Below are 25,498 nucleotides of genomic sequence, written 5' to 3'. Positions count from 1 at the left end.
GGCTCACAGCCTGGAGATGCTCAGACTTTGACGCTGCATTGGACGCCACAGAGTTTGAAATGCTGAAAACACAATTGTTCCTCTTTCTCTACCGAAACCAAATCTTCTTTGCATTTCCCTGAATTTCCTTGTTTCTCTTCTTCTCTTTCTCCATTAATAGTATCTACTGAGAATTTCCCAGGAGCCAGGCCCTGCCAAGTCCCTTATGAGCTGTGTCTCATTTGATCCTTATACCAGTCCCGTGAAGCCTTGGTTCTTTCCATTTTAAAACTCAGAACCTGAGGCCCAGGGAGTTCAGTAATGTCCCCAGGCTTGGGTTCTGTCTAAGAGAGCACCCAGCAGCTAACCCCCTGACATGTGACCTCTCAGATGGTGTGGTCAGTGTCACCCTTCCTTCACCCTGCACCCCCGCCTTCCAATGCCAGCCCCTCAGTCCACAGGAATTCCCTAGAGTAGCTTCCCCTTGTTCCTCCCCATCCCTCCTAACAGCAGCAGTGACTCTTTATCCATTAAATTCACAGCTCTCCTGGCCTCGACATTCAAGCTGCATGCTCCAGCTTCAACCCCCCTGTCCTTTATTAGCTAAACTTCCCACAACCCCTCTCCATGGCTGACCCATTTTTCAAAACTTCTTCCCCAGATGTTACACTTCCTACACACACACACACACACACACACACATCCTTACACTTAGGATGTGTGTCTACACGTACACAAACATATGCACACGCATATAACACACCCCACACATCTCTGCATACGCACACTCCTCCATAAGAGCACACACAGACGTGCTTACACACAACACTCTCTGACACACAGCCCCCTGAGCACACACATCCCCACACACAAATTTCTTTACATATGCTCACACCTTTCACACATACATCTGTATATATACACAACCCCATACACACATCCCTACACACGTATAAATACCATTTCTCTACACATGTCCCTAAATACATACTCTACACACACAACACACACACACACAGAGTCTGCATTATCATACAGACATTGCACACAGGCACAACCAGGCTGGTATCTGAACATGAGTGAGAAAATTAGGGCATTTTATCATTTCACAATTCCAATGAGGGGACTGAGGGAAATTTTCTTTCCTTGTTAATTTTTTTAATGAAGTATAGATGATTTACAATGTTGTATTAACTTCTGTGTATAGCTAAGTGACTCAGTTAGACACGTATATACATTCTTTTTTACATTCTTTTCCATTATGGTTTATCCATAATGGATATTAAATATAGTTGCATGTGCTCTACAGTAGGACCTTGTTAGTTTTGTATTTTTAAATAATGTGATTTGACAATGAATGTACACCAAGGAGAAAGGTCTGGGCTTCCTAGGTGGCTTAGTAGTAAAGAATCTGCCTGCCAATGCACAAGACACAGGAGACACAGATTCAGTCCCTGGGTTGGGAAGACCCCCTGGAGGAGGGCATGGCAGCCCACTCCAGTATTCTTGCCTGGGAAATCCAATGGACAGAGGTGCCTGGCGGGCCACAGTCCATGGGGTCACTAAGAGTCAGACCTGACTGAGCAACTGAACACAGCAGCCTCAGGAGAAAGGTCAGTTAAGGTAACGGAGTCAAGCAGTCTTCAGGAAAGACCTCCATCTTCGCCCAACTTGCTGAAGGTTATTAGTAATCCTTCTTCCTCCTGACCTTTGGCTTGGTTGTGACTTTTGGCTCCACAGCCACCAAAAGGCGAGCCCAGCTTTTCAGGGAGCACTTTCCACAGTATCTCTCCTTCTAACAATCTCTATAATTGACTTAGATTTTTACTCTTCATCTCCCCCATTGTAATCCCAGTCCCAGAATGCAGAGCTCTTTATTGTATGTGTTCACCAGTCTTCCCAGTGCCTGATACAATGCCTGGCCCATAGCTGCCACCTGGTAAATATTGGTTAGATACACGAGTAAAAGCTTTTCTTTTCTTCCTGGAAAGAAGGAATTCTACAACATTTCTTATGGAGATGTCTCTGTTCAGAGGAGACATTTTTGATAACTTGAATTAGGTCATATGAATGACTGCAAATTTTAAAAAAGGAGGAAAAAGACACCTTTATGTTTCTTCATTTGGTGTGTCACAGCTTTTCTTTCTAAAAAATTATGAAACTGAAAGCAGGGAATTCGTTTCGCTTCGTCATAATGAAAGAGTGTTGCCATTCCTTTTTAATGGGAAGCTGTTATTATCATCATCATTATTAGGTTACTGGTGAGCTTTTGCAGTACATCACTTCTTGTTGTTGTTATTTTTTTTTTTAATTTTCCTTTTGCAATACATCACTTTTGTATGGCTCAAGGAGTAAAAAAGTCTTTTCAGTTCAGCTACCGTAGCTTTGCAAAACGTTGGTAAAACATAGAGATTCAATCAAGAGATATCTTAGTATCAACAATTTAAAAAGAAGGAAGTACCAGAGCTTTCGAGAGTTCAGAGAGAAGGCTCAACTTGACACTGGTGTGCTTTCTGAGCTATCATCAGTGTCTACAGTTAAAGTTTTTTCACTTCAAAAAGAATGACAGCAGATACCTTCACATCCTCGGATCTAAGTGTTTCACATTTACAAGGAGTAAAGTACCACGTACAATAAAACCATTTCCGATGTGTCAAGTTTTATAGTGACTCATGCGTCTGTCTAACCAGATAAATGTAACAGGACATCCTGTAGTTGCTGAGCAGTTTTTCCAATGCTTCTAAGTTTTAATTCTTTCCCTCTCCCTTCTCTCTCTCATTCCCTCTCGATTCTCATGAGATGTAAAGGCAACCACATTTTAACCGATGTATGTTAGCCGCTCAGTCATGTCCGACTCCACAACCTCATGGAGTGTGGCCCACCAGGCTCCTCTGTCTATGGAATTCTCTAGGCAAGAATACTAGAGTGGATAGCCACTCCCGTATCTTCCTGACCCAGGAATCAAACATGCACCTCCTGTATTGCAGGCAGACTCTTAACCTTCTGGGCTACCAGGAGAGTCCCTTTCACCCAATACTGAAACATAATTGTAGTCACAATTGCATGCAAAAAACAGAAAATGTTACAGATACTATTGGATGAGGACAGATCTGATCACATCCCTGCAAATGCATTTTCATTTGGGGCACAAATCCCTTTTCTGTTGATTTTTACTCCATCATGCTCTCCTCTCCCCTCACTCCCACTCTTGTCAGGTGGTTGGTTTTGGCTGTTATTTTTCTCTTCTACCAGGACGTAAGGAACATCTCTGAAAGGCTGAAGGATGTATAATTTTGTTTTGGTGACATGCTGCCTTCTACAGAGTTCCCAAACCTACTTTGAAATGATTTTGTATTTCTTCCAGTGGAACAGAGAGAGAATGACCCAATCAAGTAGGCAGCAGCAGAGTGGACCTCCAGTTAAAATAGTCAAGGACTCATGAGAGGAGGACAAAAAGCACCTAATATGTAGAAAAAGGATGAACAATGAAGACATTAATCCAATTGTTACTTAAGTTTTACTTGAAGAACTAAACATGTTGTTTCTTCAGCTAAAAACAATGACTGACCCTTAGTAAATGTTAACAAATTAAACTGTATTTAGTTTTTCACAAATGTCCTTCAATTTCTTAAGAATTGTATTTCAGCAAGAAATTATAGTTCAACTCAAGTTATAACAGAACTCAAGTTACAGTGCACAGGGTAAGCATGTAATGAGTTGAACTTGATCCAACATTTAATTGTTGGTATTAATATATTTACACTAAGGTATTACATGGTTTCATAATTATTCTTTCCTGCCCTTTACTGGCTGTGTGACATTGGGCAAGTTACTTAGCATCTCTGAGCTTTGCTTTCCTCACCTGTGACCTAGGGATTCATAGTCCCAACGGCAAATCTCTGTTGTTCTGCTTAGCACAGAATGAAAATGAAGGGAGTGTGAGGTGGCAGAAGAACCATAAGTGCTGAAGTCAAAAAGCCCAGGTTCTGTCCTGGAAACACTGATTTTTTATACTAGTCTAGTGAAGGAACTGGCAACCCACTCCAGTATGTTTGCCTAGAGAATCCCCATGGACAGAGGAGCCTGGCAGGTTATAGTCCATGGGGTCGCAAGAGTCGGACACGACTTAGCAACTGAACTGCCACCACCACCAGTGTTAGACATGTGTTTCTCTTTTCTCCCCCACCATCTATTTGTACTGAGACGAGACAAACATCAGCCTGTGACGCCCCCTGGGCCCTCCAGGCCATTGACGGCAGCTCCTATATTTCCTTTCCTGGCTCTCTGATCCTTTTCTGTGACATTAAACTGAAAAATAGCAGCAAAACTATAGATTTTTATTGCGGAGAGAAAATAAGTAGTGTTATTACCATATATAGATGATTTCAACCTGTGTTTCCCAAAATAGAGCATAGTTTTATAAATATGAAGCATATATTAAAAATAGTTGATATCCAAGAGATTTTATGTGGACAGTATTAGGCACATATAGAAGAGGTTCAATAACACTATAGCTGTCATTTCCATTTTATCATTAATCCTACAGCTGTGGTATTAACCAACTCAGCATCATACATGCTGGCTGGACCACTGTTTCTTGATCAGAGCATTGTAAGTCATGCAAGATGGATAAATTGATGGAAAAGCTGGAAACAGAACCCAATTTCAGAAAATTCAACGCATCTTTGAATTCCCCTACTTCTCAACAGAGGGGCTCTGCCAGGGCCATTTGGAGTTAAAACCTGCTGTTTGCCAAGACCAGCTGAGGGGTGGGGAAAGAAGGTGATACTATTTCTGATTCCTATTTCCAAGCTTATGTCACATGTGTGTCATAATACAGGCCCACATACACATATACATATATATGTACAATTACAGCTTCTTTGGGCTTCCCTGGTGGTGCAGGGTATCCACCTGCAACGGTGGAGACTTGAGTTCAGTCCCTGGGTTGGGAAGATTCCCTGAAGAAGGAAATGATAACCCAGTCCAGTATTCTTGCCTGGAAAATCCCATGGACAGAGGAGCCTGGCAGACTACAGTCCATGGGGTCATGAAAGAGTTGGACATGATATAGCAACTAAACAATAACAGTGGCCTCTTTAACTTCATTTCATGATTTGTCCTAAAATTGACATTTTTTTTCTCAATCTGTTTGTACTGTAATTTGATTCAGCTTAATTAGTTCTCAATCATTTCTTGAGCTTTTTTTTGAAGAATGTTTAAGGTTGAAACCCAAATGCTGCCAAAGAAATAAGTCAAAATGAATAATGACCTCTCATGACCATTTTCACTCTACCAGACTGTGCTGCCTACATCAGCAATAGTCTAAACCTTCAGGTTCAGATCGCAAAAGGTCCATGGTAAAGGCACCTTAGGAGATTTAGTGCTGGTTTTTCTAGTCATTGTAAGGTTTTCTTTCTTCCCATTTCACAGAAACATCTAGTTAGGTGGGTTTATAAACCTTCATGATAGCTGATGAGATTTAAGGTTCTTAATACGAACAATCTTCTTACCACTTCTTTTGTATGTAGATGCTCCTGAAATTATTTTCCTTGTTGAAACAAAAAGCTACTTCTGATTCAGTTCAGTTCAGTTCAGTTACTCAGTTGTGTCCGACTCTTTGCAATCCCATGAACTGCAGCACGCCGGGCCTCCCTGTCCATCACCAACTCCCGGAGTCCACCCAAACATATGTCCATTGTGTCAGTGATGCCATCCAACCATCTCATCCTCTGTTATCCCCTTCTCCTCCTGCCCTCAATCTTTCCCAGCATCAGAGTCTTTTCAAATGAGTCAGGTGGCCAAAGTATTGGAGTTTCAGTTTCACACCAGTCCCTCCAATGAACACCCAGGACTAATCTGTTTCAGGATGAACTGGTTGGATCTCCTTGCAGTCCAAGGGACCCTCAAGAGTCTTCTCCAACACCACAGTTCAAAAGCATCAATTCTTCTGCACTCAGTTTTCTTTATAGTCCAACATCTCACATGACTACTGGAAAAACCATAGCCTTGTCTAGATGGACCTTTGTTGGCAAAGTGATATCTCTGCTTTTTAATATACTGTCTAGATTGGTCATAACTTTCCTTCCAAGGAGCAAGCATCTTTTAATTTCATGGCTGCAATCACCATCTGCAGTGATTTTGGAGCCCAGAAAAATAAAGTCAGCCACTGTTTCCCCATCTATTTGCCATGAAGTGATGGGACCAGATGCCATGATCTTAGTTTTCTGAATGTTGAGCTTTAAGCCAACTTTTTCACTCTCTTCTTTCACCTTCATCAAGAGGCTCTTTAGTTCTTCTTTACTTTCTGCCATAAGGGTGGTGTCATCCGCATATCTGAGGTTATTGATATTTCTCCTGGGAATCTTGATTCCAGCCTGTGCTTCCTTCAGCCCAGCGTTTCTCATGATGTACTCTGCATAGAAGTTAAATAAGCAGGGTGACAATATACAGCCTTGATGTTCTCCTTTTCCTATTTGGAACCAGTCTGTTGTTCCATATCCAGTTCTAACTGTTGCTTCCTGACCTGTATACAGGTTTCTCAAGAGGCAGGTTAGGTGGTCTGGTATTCCCATCTCTTTCAGAATTTTCCACAGTTTATTGTGATCCACACAGTCAAAGGCTTTGGCATAGTCAATAAAGCAGAAATAGATGTTTTTCTGGAACTCTCTTGCTTTTTCCATGATCCAGGGGATGCTGGCAATTTGATTTCTGGTTCCTCTGCCTTTTCTAAAACCAGCTTGAACATCTGGAAGTTCACAGTTCATATATTGCTGAAGCCTGGCTTGGAAAATTTTGAGCATTACTTTACCAGCATGTGAGATGAGTGCAGTTGTGCAGTAGTTTGATCATTCTTTGTCATTACCTTTCTTTGGGATTGGAATGAAAACTGACCTTTTCCAGTCGTGTGGTCACTGCTGAGTTTTCCAAATTTGCTGACATATTGAGTACAGCACTTTCACAGCATCATCTTTCAGAATTTGAAATAGCTCAACTAAGTAAAAATATTGCTTTATTCTGCTCAATTAACTGCTCCAGGGCTTAATAAATTATTTTCCTGGATAAAATGCTCTGAATTGGCAATGAAAGTCCTCACAGAAAGTCTTACTGTCAGAAACACAGACTCTGACACCTGGAAGTCACTGTAGATGCCACGCAGACCAAACCCTGAGTTTAAAGATGAGGAGACCCAGGTGTCATAGCTCATGATTGGTGGAGCTGAGGCTAGAACTGCACTCCTACCATTTCTAGATAATGTTCTTTCTACCAAAGAAAGGTTATTTTTTATTGCCAGCTGACATCCCAAAGAGTCTTTTTGGTGCATAAAAGCATAACATTTTTGGTTTATAAAGTTAAATTTTAAAAATTGTATTGAAGTATAGTTGATTTGTAATGTTGTATTAATTTCTGCTGTATAGCCCAGTGACCCCTATATGTGTGTGTGTGTGTATTTTTTATATTCTTTTCCATTATGATTTATCTCAAGATATTGTGATATAAAATTAACTTTCAAGGACTTTCCTGGTGGTCAAGTAACTAAAACTCCATGCTCCTAATGCTGGGGGTGCAGGTTTGATCCCTGGTCAGGGAACTAGATTCCACATGCTGCCATTAAAAGATCCTATTTGCCACAAGTAAGACCAGGTACAGCCAAATAAAGAAAGAAATATTTGAAAAGATTAAGGTTAATTTTTGATACACTGAAAAATCCATTCATCTAACAAACATGCACTGAGCATCTTCATGTGCCTGGTGCAGAACAGTGAAAGTGATCAGGACACCATCTTCAACATAAAACCCCTCAGGACCCTCCTGGCCCTTCCTGGGGATGTGGCCATGTGCCGTGTGCAACTGTAGGATGATGGGTGTCTATTGAAGGGTGGCATGGGCACAAGTGGGATAAGGCCTGGTTCTGGCTCAGAAGCCCTGAGTGGACTTCAGCTCCCCTCTCACTAGTCCCGTGACTGTGAGCAAGTCTCTTCCTTTCTCCATATCACCTTTTCCTCATTTGTAGCATGAGGGGCTGGTTGACCGTAAGACAGGGTAAACTGCAAGCATGTGGCCAACACGCCTGTGAGACTTATACACATGGTGCATGTAAGTGAGCACCTGGCTCCTGGAACAGACTGCTGCTGCTGCTAAGTCGCTTCAGTCGTGTCCAACTCTGTGTGACCCCATAGATGGCAGCCCACCAGGCTCCTCTGTCCCTGGGATTCTCCAGGCAAGAACACTGGAGTGGGTTGCCATTTTGTTCTCCAACGCATGCATGCATGCTAAGTCGCTTCAGTCGTGTCCGACTCTATGCAACCCTATGGACAGCAGCCTACCAGGCTCCTCTGTCCACAGGATTCACTAGGCAAGAATACTGGAGTGGGTTGCCATTTCCTTCTCCAGGAACAGACTGGGGACTCATGAACTATATTACTTGCTTAGGGCTCTGGTAACAGAGGACCACAAACTGCTGGCTTAAACAACAGATCTTGACGGTCTCGAAGTTGTGGAGACCAGACATCCAAGATCAGGGTGTTGATAGGGCTAGGTCCCTCCAAAAGGCCATGAGGAAGAATGCTCTGCCTGCCTCTCTCCCAGCTTCTAATAGTTTCCTAGCAATGTCAGGCCATTCCTTGGCTGGTAGATGCATCACTCTGACCTGCGCCTTTATCTTTATACGCCTTCACCTGAGTGCAAGCAGGTCTTCCCGGGTCCAGATTTTCCTCCTTCGTAGCAACAGTCAGGTGGAATTGCAGTCCACCCTTATAACCTCTCTTGACTTGATTACCTGCAAAGGCTTCATTTTCAAATAACACTGCTTTTGCAGATACTAGAAATCAGGACTTCAGTATCTTTTTACTATTATTATTGGCTGTGCTGGGTCTTTGTTGTTGCATGCAGACTGACTCTAGTTGTGGGGAGCGGAAGCTACTCTCTAGTTTGCTTGTGGTGGGTGGACTTCTCATTGCAGTGGTTCTCCTGTTGTGGAGCACAGGCTCTAGGACATGAGCTTAGTAGCTGTGGCACACAGGCTTAGTTGTCCCTCAGCGTGTGGAATCTTCCTGGACCAGGGATTGAACCCACGTCCCCTGCATTGGCAGGCGGACTATTAACCAGTGGACAACCAGGGAAGTCCGGGACATCAGTATCTTTGGGGGAAGGCATTCAACTCATAAGGACTACTGGTTGGTCTGCTCAATGAACCAAGACTGAACGTCACCTCTCTGGGCTCCCTCAATGTGGTGACAGCCTCTTTGCACGCTCACGCTTCATTTGGCAAACTTACTGAGTCCCTGCAGCTCCTCTGCTCTGAGCTTGGAGCTGAGAATAACATCAACCCCTTTTCCCCCCAAAAAAACAGAGAGAGACACAACCTGGATCCCCCTTCAGTCCACCATCTGGCACAGGAGCGCCATATAGATAAATAACAGCATTAGAACAAAGGTGGAAAGTGACAAGTGTCAACCAGAGCTAGAGATAACTTTCTGCAGGATTTCAAAGGAGAAAGAGAGGCAGTGAATCTAAAGAAGACTTTCTGGAGGAGGTGGCACTTGAACTGGCCCTTGAAGGATGGGTAGGAGCTGACCATGGGAAGATGGAGGGAAAGGGAAAGTGTGAACACAAAGACATAAAGGTATATGTTGGTGCAGCGTACACCACACAGGAACACCTCCGAATCCCAAGTCCTCAAAGCATTTCTGTTCCCCCTTCCACCACCACCCCCACCCCATTGCCCCAGGCCATCACGACTTTCTGCAGAGATTAGGAAAACTGGTCACTTACTTCCTTCACAGGACTTGTGTGAGGTACATGTGACTTAGTTTATAGACGGACAAAGAGTCACATTAAGTCCAGTTTACCCAGTAATCACTGGGGAGCCTCTTCTGATCCTGGGGTCATGAAAATGAGCAATTCAGGTTCAAAATCATATTCGTTCTGTTGAAACTCTTCCAGGGGGTGGAATTAAGTTCTAACTTTACTCATGTGACATTTTTCCTTTTGTAACTTTAAATCCTACTACCTGTAATCAGATCTGAAGAATCTCTCAGTAAGAACCAGTTAGCTCATGTGGCTGGTGGTGATTTAGTAACTACGTCGTGTCCGACTCTTGGAACCCCACAGACTGCAGCCCACCAGGCTCCTCTGTTCATGGGATTCTCCAGGCAAGAATACGTGGGAGGGTTGCCGTTCGCTTCTCCAGCGCACCTTCCCGACCTAGGAATCAAACCAGTGTCTCCTGCACTGCAGGCAAATTCTTTACCATCTGAGCCACCGGGGGAGGCAGATAGCTCATAGGACAGCTGTATTTTTAGGATGGCGGTGTTCTCGAAGCTTAACAATAACTAATCAAAGTAAACAGGACTTCCGAGGAACAGACACACATAAACTATTTAGATCGACCAAAAGACACACCCAGAATCCAAGAAAAACATAAACCCACCCTGGTGTGAATCCACCCTTTAGAGGGCAGTTGAGATTTTACTGAGTGACTTGGAGGAATACTCTGCATTCCCTGGACTTTTTCTGGAAGTGGAGGTAAGGAAAGGAAGATGATAACGAAGGAGCCATAGGGCTCTCCCCTAACACTGGCGCTGAGACCAGCCCGTGGGACTCATACTAACACACATCGCATAAAGTTAGAATCCAGAGAGTCCTATGAAACACTTCTGTCCTTACAGCAAAGGTGGCCGTGTGTGTAAAAGAAGTGGTGATAGCCAAATCATGTTATCAGGCTGACTCTGAAGAGATCTGGGGGAATTCAGTTGCTGCCTTCCACTAGGGCAAACAACAGAAGCCGAATTCATCTGAGGCTGAGATCATTCAAAGGCAGTGTAGACAGAAACATCTAAGATGGTCATCAAACTGAAGACACACATCTGTGCATAAAAATGATATAACATTAAGAATTTACTGCATAGCACAGGGAATTCTGTTCAATACTTTGTAATGACCAATAAGGAAATAGAGTCTAAAAAAGAGTGGAGATATATATATATGTGTGTGTGTGTGTGTACATATATATATAGGATTCCCTGGTGGTTCGGTCAGTAAAGAATCTGCCTGCAATGCAGGACACCTGGGTTCAATCCCTGGGTCGAGAAAGTCCTCTGGAGAAGGAAATGGAAACCCATTCCAGTGTTCTTGCCTGGAAAATCCATGGGGCTATAGTCAGACATGACTTAGCTACTAAACAACCACCACCATCATATGTATATGTATAACTGACTCACTTTGTTGTATAGCAAAAACTAACAGAACACTGTAAATCAACCATACTCCAATTAAAAAAATTAATTAAAAAAGTGATATAACTCTGGCCAATGCAGATTAAAAAGATGAGAAAAGTCATCAACTTCTCACAGACATCCTCATGTGGCTGTGTCTTCACCTGACACTGTTTTTCTGGATCGAATTCAAAGCGCTTATTTCTCACTCCTGGAAAGAAACACAGGCTGACTGAAGGGGTCACTGGGTGAATGAGAGGTGCCAGTCTGAGCCACACCCTGAAGGGCCCCTGACAGTTCATCATGGAAGGTGGCAATGCACAATTCTGTCGACACAGAGTGACAGGAAGCTCTGGGAAGGAGGTGGGCTTGTTTCATGCAGGGCAGACATCCCAGTGTAGCCCGTTCATGTTTAACTACTTTTCCGTCGTGTCTGTGAGAGATGCCAGGGCCTCAGACATCACCCCCGCCATCACCGAGCAGCAGGGAGGGTCTCCCCCGACAGAAGCATCTCTCTGCACACTCGTCACCTGGGTCCATGGGGTGGGACACACACCAGAGCCTGTCCCTGGAGTTCCCACATGGAGCCTTGAGACTGGGTACAACTTGAGATCCCTAAACCAGTGTAACCAGGAATGCTTCCCCACAGAACAGCTGAAGGAGACCTTCAAGAAGGTGCAGTAGAAAACATAACAGGAGAACCTGGCAACGCTGCAGAAGAGCTCAGGCTGGTCCAATCCCGGGCACCACCCAAGCCCAGCTGCTGCAGCGGGACTCCTGCTCAGCTCTGACCACGGAGTTGACTGGCCGCCCCCCCATCCACTGTCCCCCTTTGTCAAACAATTTGTTTGTTGCTGTGACCATTACAGGTGACCAGTGGAGGTGCATTTTCCAGCAGGAATTACGTTGCACGACCGGTCTCAAGATTAAGGTCTGCACGATGCTCCCCCCTGGATGCCCAGAGTAGCAGACCTCGTTTGTTCCAGGGGGAGGTCTCTTTCTGCAGCCCTTTCCCCCAGCGCCTCCCTTAGGGTCCAGCCCTGCTTCCTGCACTGCACTGGCTTACTCCCCACAAAGCCCACCTTCCTTCACGGTGACCTGGGCACCACATGACCCTTTGTCCCTCCAATTCCATCCAAACTGCCCGAATCTTATTGTCGACCAGCCTTAAGAAAGCTCTCTGGTTAGACAACATCGTGAAACTGCTATGAAAATTAAGCGGTTCTATGCCCTTCTGTCTGACCCTTGCCATCTGTTTTTCCAAATTCTTCCCACCTCCTTTAACTGACACATCCAGTTTCAGAAAATTCTTTTAGTTCAAAAGTCATGGGATAGAGCATTTGGCAACCATCACAGTGACCATCAACTCAGGTAAGAATCATCAAGGGATGCTGTCTGGGAAGAAGTCTGATGAAGAATAGGAATCTTTCAGTGGACAGAGAGTACAAAGATGGCTAAACACGGACAAAGAATCCGGCAGAAGACACCTCGTGAGCCTTTGTGCTCTCTTTGGAACTTTTCTCTACATCTGAAATCAGGAAAAGCTAAATACCTGAGTTCCTAGACACCAGAAGAGCACTCAGGAAATGGGCTTTGCACCTCTAAACATGAGATCAGGGCAGATTCTAGGGTCCTGAGACCAACTTCATTTGAGGGTCTGGGCATCCTTGCTGACGACCAGAAGGTAGGAAGGAGGGGGAGGTGGCAGTGTGACCCCCTCTTCAGAGAAATGAAGTCAGAAGCAATTAGCTTTTGGGTTTTCCCTGGTAGATTCCAGGAACCCCCAACTTGACTACAGGAGACAATTTCTTTCTTTAAAAAATTATTTTATTCAAGTATGAAAGTGAAAGTGTTAGTTGCTCGATCACGTCTGACTCTTTGTGACCCCTGGACTGTAGCCTGCCAAGTTCCTAGTGGATTAAGAATATTGTGCTAGTTTCTGGTGTATAGCAAAGTGATTCAGTTATACATATATATAACAATTTGCATCTGCTAATCCTAAATTCCCAATTCGTCCCTTCCCCATGCCCTTCTTGGCAACCACAAGTCTGTTCTCTATATCTGTGAGTCTGTTTCTACTTCGTAAAGTTCATTTGTGTCTTATTTTAGATTCCAAACATAAGTGATACCACATGATATTTGTCTTTGTCTGTCCAACTTCACTTAGTATGATCATCTCTAGGTCTATCCATGTTGCTGTAAATGGCATTATTTCATTCTTTTTTATGGCTGAATAGTATTCCAAGGAGAGAATTTCTTAGACATAGTTAGTATTATTGGTCTTATTACCATGTAGAACAATCTTGCATATCACTGAGCAACAAATTAACTTTGTTGTAAATTTGATAAGGTTCCAATCCTAGTTATTGGTGTTACTATTACTGTTTGGCTCAGTTTTAATAGTTTCTTATTCAGGTAGCTTAGATCTTCCTTTATAAATGTAAAGGAACTTAGGAAGACTCAGCCTCGATTTCTCTCTTTGCTTCCAGGCCTGCTGTGCTGTGTCTGAGGTGTCTCAGGCTGAGAAGCCTGAACTTCATAGGCAGCCTTCTTATATAAGGGTCTGAGTTGAACTTTGTTATCAGTCTGAGTTCAATTCCAGCGCATGCAATTCCAGGGTTCAGTTCCAGCACATGCAACCTCAGCAAGGTGAATTCAGAAACACCCTGGTGGGACATTGAGGTAAATGAACGTACTTTTAATTTGTACTATTTAATTAATTCTGTTTTCTTTTTTTGGCCTCACTGCACAGCATACAGGATCCCAGTTCCCTGACCAGAGAGTGAACCCGTGCCCCCTGAAATAGAAGCGTGGACTGCCAGGGAATTCTCTGAATGAATGCACTATAGCTGAAGTTCAAGTAAAATGCTTAAGGCACATTTACATCACTTTTATGATTTCCTCACTTCAAACAACTTGTTTGATTCATCAGTGCTAAATGCATCAGATGAAAGGCTTCCCAGAGTGTTTTGCTAGAAACACTGGTGAGAAGCAGAAACCCATCTGTTTTGCACGTTTGCCCCATATTCTCCCAAAACAATTGGCTGGGGGTCTTTCCCAGTGGCTCCCCAACATGGCTATTCACTGGAACAATCTGATAATTGGGTCCCCTCCAGGCTTTCCTTTAAAGACCTGGGAAGGGAATTCCGTGGCAGTCCAGTGGTTAGGGCTTTGCAATTCCATTGCAGGGGACTCGGGTTCAATTTATGGTCAGGGAATTAAAATCTTGCATGCTGTGCATGGGAGCCAAAAACAAACAAATAAAATAATAAAATTTTAAAAAATATATGAAGACCAGGGAAGGCCTGGACTGGTGATTTTCAGGTGCCATTCAGTTAAGCACAACTGACCTGCATTATTGCTCAGGTCGTGGCTATGTCTGCAAGAGTCAGATGGAGAGTCTTAGCCTCTACTCTGCCCCTCCAGGCAAAGCCAACCCGGTGGGCTCCGCAGATAATCCTAGAGTTGCGCTGAGGAGCCTGAACCCCTGGAGGGCAGCTCCCAGAGAGGAGCAGGGGCACTGGGGAAAGTCCATACTGTAACAGTGGTGAGTATTGCACATTGTAACTTTTCTGGACGAATAGAGAGGAATTTAGCCAGGACACTTGTGTGTGCAGAGTGAGAAGCGGGTGAGCTTAAGGAAGGACATTTTAGGGGCAGGAGACTAACAAAAAGTGATTATTAAGAGATTATATTACATCATGTGTGTGAAACTTTTGAAAACTGTAAAGCACTGTAGAATTTAAAGAATCATTCAATAAAAATAAAATTCAGTCAGTTCAGTTCAGTTACTCAGTTGTGTCCGACTCCTTGCGACCCCATGAACTGCAGTATGCCAAGCCTCCCTGTCCATCACCAACTCACAGTTTGCTCAAGCTCATGTCCATTGAGTCGGTGATGCCATCCAACCATCTCATCCTCTGTCATCCCCTTCTCCTCCTGCCTTCAATCTTTCCCAGATTCAGGGTCTTTTCAAATCAGTCAGTTCTTCACATCAGGTGGCCAAAATATGGAGTTTCAGCTTCAGCATCAGTCCTTCCAATGAATATTCAGGACTGATTTCCTTTAGGATGGACTAGTTGGATCTCTTGCAGAGACTCTCAAGGGACTCTCAAGAGTCTTCTCCAACACCACAGTTCAAAAGCATCAATTCTTCAGCAGTCAGCTTTTAATTGAAAATAAATAAATAACCCTTCTGGAGATCTCTTTTGGAGATCTTTACTTTTACCATCAAAAAAAAAAAAAAAAAAAAAAAGGCAAAAGAAGAAGAAATGGTAGAGCTTGGTGCAAGCCTAGCTCTGCCTGATGGTTTCATTTTTTAAGTCCCCAGAACAAGGATCAAACCCTGTGCCCCCTGCATTTGGAGCACAGTCTTAACCACTGGACCTTCCCTGATGATGTTTTGTTTCTTACTTCAAGAGCCCTTTTACCAAAAATACAAAAACTGGCAAGACCTTCTAGACAGATTAACCAACACCAAACACTCTGTGTGCTGTTCTTATCTGCCAGATGCCTTTAGCCAGGATCTCAAGGACTCATTGGTGATAGCAAATATTTTAAATTAAAGCCAAGATATCTGAAAGGTCGTTCTGAAGAAAAGTCTAGGAAACGGGCTCTCACATAGTGAATTACTCAGTAGGATCCAAGCTAGTCAACACTTTCCAGCAGGTCACCCAATCTGTCCTCTTCAGCAAGAAACTGACTACATACCAGTGATCATCATCGGTAGAAACCACACTACTTACTGGCGTTGTTTAAGGTGGTAGTTTGCAGACCTTTGTCCTCTGGTACTAGTAATAAGTGACTACTCCATGGGTTATGTTACAAGATGGTAGACTTGATCCCAGGACTGTGGTTGCAAACTCCGGTGGGGCCAGCCTCTTAAGAACATTGTTAATAAAAGTTATCAGTCTGACAAGCTTAGGCTTGTCAAACCAATGTCTGGCTCCCAATAGGTCCTACGCAGGTATCTGCTGTTGACATAAACTCCAAAATCTACTACAGGGGACTAATTATTTCCTTGTAAATTCTGAGCTGCAGTGCAATGCTGGGATTCCAGGGAGCAGGAATCTTGCTTAGAACGCATGGGTGTCCATAGGGCCAGACACTGATTCTCTACCCTGGGTTTTTAAGTGATATTTACTCAGTTGGACAATGAGCTTAAAGATGAAGTCTTGTTTCAATTAACACTGGTCAGGTATGTGCAGCACCAAGGATGCAGAGATGGTAGGAGGGAAAGATTAGGGCGATCATGATCGTGTGCAAGGCTCAGTGCCCTTTATAACCTCCCAGCAGCCCTGTCTCCATTTTTCCAGGAGGAAATTGAAGTCTTAAGGAACCGGGTAACTGCCACACCATCTAACGCCACGGCCACCTCCACCCCCATCAGTACGCCCTCAGGTACACCCTTAAGGAGAGACTCTACAGGTTAAGAGCTAAAGGAGACCCGGAGCATCCTCCTTCCAGAGGACTCCAAATGTTGGGGGACCCGAGCGCCCCCTCTGCTGCCAGGAGCACCCCTCTTCCTAATACTGAGGAGTTGGCTGGAAGGGAAGGAACCGAGACGCGAGGGGCTCCTTCGCTGTGCAGGACGCCAGCTGCCGGGCGAGCTCCTGGAAGACCCTTCAGTCCGTCTGCAGGCTCCCGGGCTCTGCGCACCGGGACGCAAGTCTGTGCCTTCGAAGCGGTGCGCGACGGCCACGCCAGCGCCCCAAACCTTGGGCAGGGGCCAAACGGTCACTTCCCCGCCCTCCAGGCGCGGTATGCAAATCCGAGCACCAGGAAGTAGCTGGGACCTCCCGGCCGAGCTCGGCGACGGCCAGTTCCTCCGCCACTGCTCCGGGCCGCCGCCGCCGCTCGCTCCGGGCCGTGGCGCCTCCGGGCCGGTCGCCCTGCAGCCTCCAGCCCGCGGCAGGCGGGGCGGCCGCGCCACCCGGGCCCCCGCCCGCACCCCGCACCCCGCGCGCCTCCGCCCCGTCCTGCCCCGCCGGGCCGCCCAGTCGCGGCCCCAGCTCGGACCCTCGGTCACCGTGGAGCGCCGCCGCCGCCCCGCGACTCACACACGGAGCTGGTGAGTCCCGGGCGGGACCCGGGAGGGGCGGCGGGGGGGTGCAGCGCGGGAGTGGGGAGCGCGCGGCAGGGTGGTGAGTACGCTCGGATGCCTTCCGCCAGCGGAGACTCGGCCCCGGGAGCTCGATCGCGGGGGCAGGCGGCTCCGCAGGTGTCTCGGTGCCCCGGGCGCAGGGGCGGGGCGGGCGCACCGCGGGGCCCTCCGGCGCTGCCCCTAGGACCGGATGCTGTCCCCGCGCGGGCGGGGAAGCTCGTCTCCACGCGGAGCGCGCGCGCGGCGGGGATTCCCGGGGGGACCCCAGGCCTGCACAGTCGGGTCTCCCCTGCGGACCCCGGGGCCCCTCCGCGAACTGCGGGCATCTGCCCTTCTCGGGGCCCGGGCGGAGCTTGACGTCCGGGCGCTGCGGCGGAGGCGGTGCGCACCCTCCCGCCGAGCCCGGCACCTCCCGGCCTGCGAAGCCGCAGCCCCGAGCCCCCTGCGGCCGAGAGGAAGCGAGAGTTATTTTAAGAATTCAGGGGTTGCCTTTCCTTCGCCTTGGGGGAAGGGTGTGAGCGTCAGTTCCCACTTTCCTGCGTTATCTCGGCCACTGTGGTGTCTTCGAGATGCGTTTCATCTAAAAGCAAGCGTGATCGTGGGGTGTGTGTCTATGTGTGTGTCTGTCTGTTTGAATTACCCAAATCCACCCAACTTCTTTGTCGTCTCAGAAACGCGAGTTGAACCCAGGCTTCTCAGTTTCCTAGCTAAGTGTGAACTGGGGCCCGTTACTGAAATTCTCGGTTAGGGTTTCCTTGTCTACCTTCTGAGCTATTTGTTGCATGTAAAGCTCCAAGCACATACTAGGCATTCCATAAACGGTGCTGTTATTATTGCAAATAATTTTGTCCGTAACAACGAGGCTCCCTGGTTCTTTGCAGTTTGATGATTTTAAACCTAAGACAGCTTATCCAATTTAGCCGCTTGACCTTACTGATACACTGCATAATAAATACACCAGTGATTTACTGTCCCAAAGCAGGACCCGGAGTCTGGCTCAGGCTAAGAACAAGCCAATGAGGAGGTTTGACTTACTTTTGATTTTTTGGCTACCCCCAGCTGTCTGTAGGGTTCAGAAGGGCTGGGGTGGGTGTGGGGATGGGTCTTTCTCTCCAGCACCTTCTAAAGCAGGGTGGAGGGAAATAGGCACTTACCAAGTCCTCGGAATCTGTCCTGATAAGGTAAGCTCTGCTGGAAAAGGGTAGGATTCAGGTGGCTCCTTGTTCTATCTCGGAAGTCAATGTTTTGAGGCTTGAAGACATTTAATTTGATCACAAGAGGCTCTTGATGATTGGTCCTCTTTGGGTGCAGAATGGGGTGACCTTCTTCCTGAGAGAAGGATAGAGGGCAGCCGATGTGAAGGGAGAAAAAACAGGAGCCTGGAAGCCTGAGTTTGGGTGTCTTCCATCACTTACCAGAGCTGTGATTTGGGATAAATTACTTGGACCATTTATCCCATCAACATTTCCTTCACAGTGGTAATTAGCATTATATTATGATTTGCCCATATGTGTATAGTCTATTTTCACCACTGCAATGAAGTGTCCATGAAAACAGCTTTGTTTGGTTTGTCCAAAACGCCAGCCCTGGTGCCTGTCACATGGTCGAGATTGCTTGGAAGAAGGAAGGAGGGTCTCCTCCAAGCCTGGCCCCGTGCAAGTCTGAGGAACAGGGCTGGCCCCTAAGGCATCTGTAACCCAGTGGCCCTCTAGTCCTGGTTTCTAAAATGGGAATTGGGGGAGGCACTTGACAGTCAAGTTATCACAGCGCTAGAGTTCTCTGCTCAGGACTGGTTTCCGTGCTGTAATACTGGGAGAGAAGTCTTGATTTGGGGTGGTAAGATGTAGTCTGCAAAGCTGACATCTGGGCAAGCTGTTATGCAATCAAAAAGACACACAACATCCTAGAATCATCAATGTTGGAAAAGTTTGTAGAGTACTTGTGTGATACCTGAATGCTGCCCATGGCATTCTCTTAGCAGAGAAGTAGTCCAGCGAGGTAGTGATTCAATGATTCCCAAAGCTTTTTAGTTCCATTATTTTTGTATTCAAAAAAGAAAAAATAATAACCAAGACATTTGAGATGCTAACTGGTTCAAATGAATATACGGTGTTGTAACTTACAAACATGAAATCATATTATCCATAAACGAACCCATATTCATTTAAAATCTGCACAAAAGGGAACACATGCCCCCCAGCATGGAACATTGCTATGGCCCACTCACACCGTTGATCTGTGACCTCCGCGTCCTCACGCATGGGAAGAGTTGACAAGGAAAGTTCATCGCATCACTAGTTGGGAGGCTGATCAGTGACATGTTAATGTCAGAGACAGTCTCAGACCTTTCCTTGGCTCCTCTGCCAATGGTGGTACTGATGATTTTTGCTGATCCAGGGCTCTGAAGCCTTCTGAACACTGATTTCCTCCAAACCTCTCAGGACCCTGCATGGTAGGCAAGGACCAAAAAAAAGAGGCCGGTTGGGGTGGGGGTGGTTGGCATGTCCAAGGTCACAGGCCTGATTAAGTGGTCTCGTTGGGCCTAGTAGGTATGTTTTCCCACTCCAACTCTAAGAGCTTTTCCCACTTTTCTGCCTTTGGATCTGTAGTAGGTACTCCATTACTTAAAAGTAAAGAAATGAACTCATCATTTAATAAACATTTTAAGGACAGAATCACAAGGTCATCTTCTTCTATCACATGGAGATGGCCTGCACTAAGGAACTGTCAGAGTAAATGAGCTGGTGGACAAGTGAGCAGGGTGCGGAGGCTGTTCTGTCGAGCTGAGTTTCTGTGCCTTTCAACTTTGCTACCTGCTCAGGGAAAGGGGAGCCCTGATAAGTCCCCAGGTGACATCTGTCCTGGTCACTGTCAGAGCAGCACTAGTGACAGCCTTCAGGGCTGTTCCATGCTTATGGGTCAGCATGATGTTGTTGTTTAGTCGCTAAGCACTTTTGTGACCCCGTGGACTGTAGCCCACCAGGCTCTCCTATCCTTGGGATTTCCCAGGCAAGAATCCTGGAGTGGGTTGCCATTTCCTTTTCCAGAGGATCTTCCCGACCCAGGGGTCCAATCCGAGTCTCCTGCATTGGCAGGCGTAATCTTTACCACTGAGCTGTCTGGGAAGCCCCTGGGACAGTATAGAAACACTCAATGATACTTTGTAAAAAAGTTCCCCCTAGCTTCTTTATAAACCCTACCTGTATGTTTTTCTTTCTTTTTTTTTTTTTTTATAAACCAACCCTGTATAGTTGTTATAACAGTGAGAGGTGTCATTCGAGGGGAGCATACAAGGTGAGGAGACAGGGCCCATGGGATGCATGTGGAAACACGCAGCCTCCTTCCTGGGCTCCTGTTGTGGACTGGGCTCATCCTGAGTCCATACTCCTATAATGGATAGACATTCCTTCCCAGCTTTTAAGATTGATGAGAAGGACAAGGAAGAGGAAGTTGGTCAGAAGTACTGAAAGATTTCTTACAGCTGCCTGGTTTCCTGATACTTAAATTGTGAAACCTTGAGTTCAGTCTCTCATCATTTCTGACATTTATTTTGAGTAAGTTCCCATTTGGGGGAGAAGCCCATGAGTAGAAAATAGTATGGAAATCTTCCCATAGTGGTGGTTTAGTTGCTAAGTCCTGTCCGACTCTTGCGACCCCACAGACTGTAGGCTCCTCTGTCAATGGGATTTTCAAGATGAGAATACTGGAGTGGGTAGCCATGCCATTCCCTTCTTCAAGGGACCTTCCCCACCCAGGAATCAAACCCGGATCTCATGCATTGCAGGCAGATTATTTACTGACTGAGCTGCGAGGGAAGCCCTGCCCATGGAGGGATTCAAATTTTTGGAACACGCCAGTTTAAAGACTCGGACCTTCTTTCAGATTCCCTTGACTGCATTAGCTGAAAGGGCTGTCTTGTCATTTAGAACAACAAGTTTCAGGAGTTACTTGGGATGATGTGTGGAAAAGGCTCATCCATGCTGGCCAGTTGCAGGGGCTATTATCACCCTGGTTCTTCCCTCTTGGGCTTTCTCTTCAGTCTTGTCCTGATCTTCACTTTGCCTTGTTGTTCTTGTTCAGTTGCTCAGTTGTGTCAGACTCATCCTGACCCCACGGACTACAGCACACCAGCTTTCCCTGTCCTTCACCATCTTCTGGAGCCTGCTCAAACTCATGTCCATTGAGTTGGTGATGCCATCCAACCTCTCATCCTCTGTCGTCCCTTTTCTCCTCCTGCTTTCAATCTTTCCCGGCATCAGGGTCTTTTCCAGTGAGTTGGCTCATTGCATCAGGTGGCCGAAGTATTGGAACTTCAGCATCAATCCTTCCAGTGAATATTCAGGGCTGATTTCCTTTAGAATTGATTGGGTTGAGCTCCTTACAGTCCAAGGGACTCTCAAGAGTCTTTTCCAACACCACAGTTCAAAAGCATCAATTCTTGGGCACTCAGCCATTTCTAGCTCTCCCATCTGTATAAGACTACTGGAAAAACCATAGCTTTGACTATATAGACCTTTGTTGGCAAAATAATGTCTCTGCTTTTTAGTATGCTGTCTAGGTTGGTCATAGCTTTTCTTACAAGGAGCAAGTGGTTTTTAATTTCATGGCTGCAGTCACTGTCTGCATCTTAGTACTGACTAAGCATCAACACTCCTGATTTGCTGCCAAGCTGTTTAATGGCAGTTGTATTTATAATCAGAACACAATTTTCCTTTTATAGAACTCTTCCAAGGTGTTGGTTACTTATCTCTGCTTTATGTACCGTCGACGTATGTCCAGTCTCTCCTCTGTAACTCTCCTCTCTTCAACTCCTTTCTCACTGCCTTACAGAGCCTGCATTGATAGGAACTGACCATTACTGGTTAACCCCAGGGTAACTGTGTTCTTTCTTCATTGTGCTTAGATGTGTAAGTGATGTTCCATAAAATGATGGACGAATGGGGACATGTTAACAGAGACCATTGGATGGATGTTTCTTGGTGCTTGCTGTGGGCTCTGCTTTTGGTGAGCCGTAGGACTCAGAGAAGGAAGTCTTCATTGAGAGGTTCAGAGGGTCTTTAAGTGTCTCATTTCCTTTTTACCATTCACACTTAAGACAAAGTCAGATATGATCGGACCTGTCCACACTCTCCCCCTTTCTTTTTTTTTTTTTTAATTTTAGTTTTTTAACACCAAAAACTTTTTGTACTGGGGTGCAGCCAATTAACAATGTGGTGATAGTTTCAGGTGAACAGCAAAGGGACTCAGCCCTACATATTCATGTATCCATTCTCCCCCAAAACCCCTCCCATCCAGACTGGCACATAACATTGAGCAGAGTGCCATGTGCCATATAATAGGTTTTTGTTGGTTATCCATTTTAAATATAGCAGTGTGTACATGACCTTCCCAAAGTCCTTAACTATCCCTTCTTCCCGGCAACCATGAGTTCGTTTTCTAAGTCTGTGAGTCTCTGTTTTGTAAGTTCATTTGTATCATTTCTTTTTTAGACTCCACATATAAAGGATGTCCTATGATATTTCTCCTTCTCTGCCTGGCTTACTTCACTTGGTGTGACTCTCTAGGTCCATCCATGTTGCTTCAAATGGCCTTATTTCATTCTTTTTCGTGGCTTCACACTCCCCCCTTTCTGTAAGCATCTAACGTCACTCTCTGTATTGACCCCGAGTCATGCTGGTTGGAAGATCATTGTCAGCTCTCCCCAGTTCCCGTTCCCTCTCCACTGGTCTGGTGCTTGGTGGGAACTGTGGTGACTTTTTGGCACTGGTTTGGGTCCCCAGTGAGACGGTAAGGCAGGTCTGGGTTCATCCTGCCTCCAGCCAGAGTGGAGGCGTTCTGGGTGCCTCTAGTCTTCCTGGAAACGTTAACCCCCACAGGGGTGAGGGCAGCTGAGAAGCTTGTCTCAGAGGGACTGTCTGGAGAGGGAGGCCCACTTCTGCTTTCCACAGGGAAGCTGGGTCATAGAGCACAGAACTGCAGTGGGAGGCCCCAAGAAAGTGATACTTCCTTCTGCTTCAAAGGCCCAGGCCCGTCATTTGCCTGCAGCCCCACCTTCCTCACCACCCAGCCCTGCTTTTTCCTCTGGGTTGGGGTTCTTTCTACCATCTTCTTGGCAGTTGGTCCTTGAGAAGGCGGAAGGGAGGGGAGGGGAGGGAGGAACAGAATGAAAACAGTCCTCAGTGCGGAGTCTCCTGGGGTGGGGAGACGACTCCCACGGCCATGCTGGATTGTTCAGCCACAGAAAGATGTTCGTTTTGAAATTCTCCATCATGGAAATCATTACAAAACTCTGAGTAGAGGTTTTGAAATCTTTTAATGTTCAGGCAGTATAATTATTTCTTAATCTTAACTACAGTGGTTCAGTGCTATTTTAAAAATTCTTAAAAAAAAATAATAAAAATTCTTTAAGCTGTGTTAGTCGCTCAGTCGTGGCCAACTCTTTGTGACTCCCATGGGTGCAGCCTGTCAGGCTCCTCTGTCCAGGGGATTCTCCAGGCAAGAATACTGGAGAGGGTTGCCATTTCCTTCTCTAGGGGATCTTCCTGCCCCAGGGATCAAATCTGGGTCTCCTACATTTGAAGGCAGATTTTTTACTATCTGAGCTACCAGCCTGTCCTTAAATACTTGGGGTAGATCAGTGACCTTTCAAACTTCTTTGACCTTGATCCATGTCAAGAAGCATCATGTTTTATCTTGTGCCAGAATGCACATCCATCTGTATGCAAAGAAAGAAAGAGGAAGAGAGAAAGGAAGTTTGGTGAAAAGCCCCTCCCCACAGCTTGTAGGGGGCGGGGAGTGTGACCCCAGGCAGTCTTCTGAGACCACCTTGGTGAGATGTAAAATACACGGAAGTGAGGAATCCCTGGTGAGTTGGTGGTTAGGACTTTCTGCTTTCACTGCTGTGGCCTGGGTTCAGTCCTTGGTCTGGGAACTATGATCTAGCAAGCAGCTTGGCCCCAAAATAACTACATAAGTAAAGTAAAGCGCACAGAGGTGAGCCCAGCTATTCTATAAGCTCCTGTCCAGTAAGATTTAGTACACAAACACAAATTAAGATACGTCTGGCTTTCCATGTGGCACTAGTGGTAAAGAATCCGCCTGTCAATGCAGGAGAACATAAGAGATGCGGGTACGATCCCTGGGTTGGGAAGATCCCCTGGAGGGCATGGCAGCCCATTCCAGTATTCTTGCCTGGAGAATCCCATGGACAGAGGAGCCTGGCGGGCTACAGTCCATGGAGTCACAAAGAATCAAATATAACTGAAGCAACTTAGCATGCATACAATGAATGGTATTATCTTGTAAATATCTTTCAAATAGAATTAAATTATACTTACTAGTGTGAAAGATGTTCTTTAAAAAGCTGAACACAAGCTGAACAGTAATATATAATTACCATTTCTGAAATACAGTATTTATGTTGACACAATGATAAACTATGAATATCAATGAATTTTTTATACTAACGTTTTCAGTACTGATTTTTTCTGGGTGATGGGTGAATGCTGATTTTTCTTTTTTACGTCTTTCTTTTGTTACAAAGATTATGACTTATGTGGTTTTAGGACAGTGTAATGGGCCATGACGCGTAATAAGCTGGCGTGACAGCAGGAAACTTTAGAGCAAAACTGGCCCTTTTGATGGTTGTGTGGATATCATTGTAGGCAGACCGACCCTAGAGGAACTCATGCATTGCAGACAGTGTAAGCAGACATAATATTTTCCTAAAGAAGTGTCTACTGATATTTACTCATATTTAGTACTGAGTTTCTTGAGAACCATTCATTAGGCCCAGTTTCGGGGAGGAAACGCCGCAGGGGAGAAGGGGTCTGGGGTGGGGAGAACAGACCGGTTTGCACAGCATCCCTGGGTGGCCAGGCAGTGATGAGGCGATTTGCCCAGGCGCGAAGGACCTGTGCCCCCAGGACCCTCAGTGTTGGATTTCACTGTGTAGACCAAGGTGAATCTTGTAGAAGGTCTTTGTAGGAAACCATTTTTCCCCCATCACAATCACCTTCTTGACTAGACTCTTCTGTAACAAAGTATTGATGATGTTGCCAAGAAATGTAGAGACACGGAGACACTCAGTGATGGCTAAGTGTCCTCTGAATAGGTGAGTGTCATCCTCTGAATAGGTGGATGATTAACAGGGGGAGAAGTGGGGACTTCCACAGAAATTAACCGGGGACTGGAAAGTAGT

General features: G+C 45.7%; 1 protein-coding gene across 2 annotated transcripts in view; it reads left to right on the top strand.

Moving 5' to 3' along the window:
- The first annotated feature begins 17,053 nt into the window (after window positions 1–17,053).
- LYN (LYN proto-oncogene, Src family tyrosine kinase) overlaps window positions 17,054–25,498 on the top strand; it is a 108,287-nt gene continuing 99,842 nt past the window's right edge. The window contains exon 1 of one of the 2 annotated variants that reach the window (XM_065902566.1): window positions 17,054–17,265. The gene's annotated coding sequence lies outside the window, so the exon portion shown is untranslated. The remainder of the gene's footprint in view (window positions 17,266–25,498) is intronic. The other variant, XM_065902567.1, reaches the window with a different exon arrangement.

This window comes from Muntiacus reevesi, chromosome 12, assembly GCF_963930625.1.
Source record: "Muntiacus reevesi chromosome 12, mMunRee1.1, whole genome shotgun sequence".
Taxonomy (NCBI): domain Eukaryota; kingdom Metazoa; phylum Chordata; class Mammalia; order Artiodactyla; family Cervidae; genus Muntiacus; species Muntiacus reevesi.
The sequence above is the reverse complement of the archived record's forward strand: the minus strand, read 5'-3'. Positions and strand labels throughout refer to the sequence as shown.